This window comes from Arachis ipaensis, chromosome B04 (assembly GCF_000816755.2).
Source record: "Arachis ipaensis cultivar K30076 chromosome B04, Araip1.1, whole genome shotgun sequence".
In the NCBI taxonomy this organism is placed as follows: domain Eukaryota; kingdom Viridiplantae; phylum Streptophyta; class Magnoliopsida; order Fabales; family Fabaceae; genus Arachis; species Arachis ipaensis.
In genome coordinates, this window is record NC_029788.2 from 5,583,745 (window position 1) to 5,584,155 (window position 411).

Here is a 411-nt window from a genome sequence, read left to right on the forward strand (position 1 = left end):
TTAAATATATTTATAGAAATATAAAAAAAAGTTATCATTATATTTTTTAAATATACGACAAACTAAATCCGCGTGTACCATAAAATAGCAGGCATCATTAGTCACATATCTACTACTATGACTTTTTTTTTGTTCAAATATAGAAATTTTTATTTGATTTCAAAAAGAAATAATTGATCCAACTTGGACAACAGATATCAAGAGAAGTGGGTAAATACCAAATGATTATATCAATAGCATTTGAAAGAAGTGATAAGAAAAGAAATAAACAAAAGACAAGAATTAAAATCGAGTAAAATAGGTAAATTGAAATTGAAATAAAAAATTAAAAGATAGATTAAAATTAAATAAAAAGAGAATTATTTTATTTTTTATTTAATTTTTTGATGTAATAAAAATAGATTCACTCAC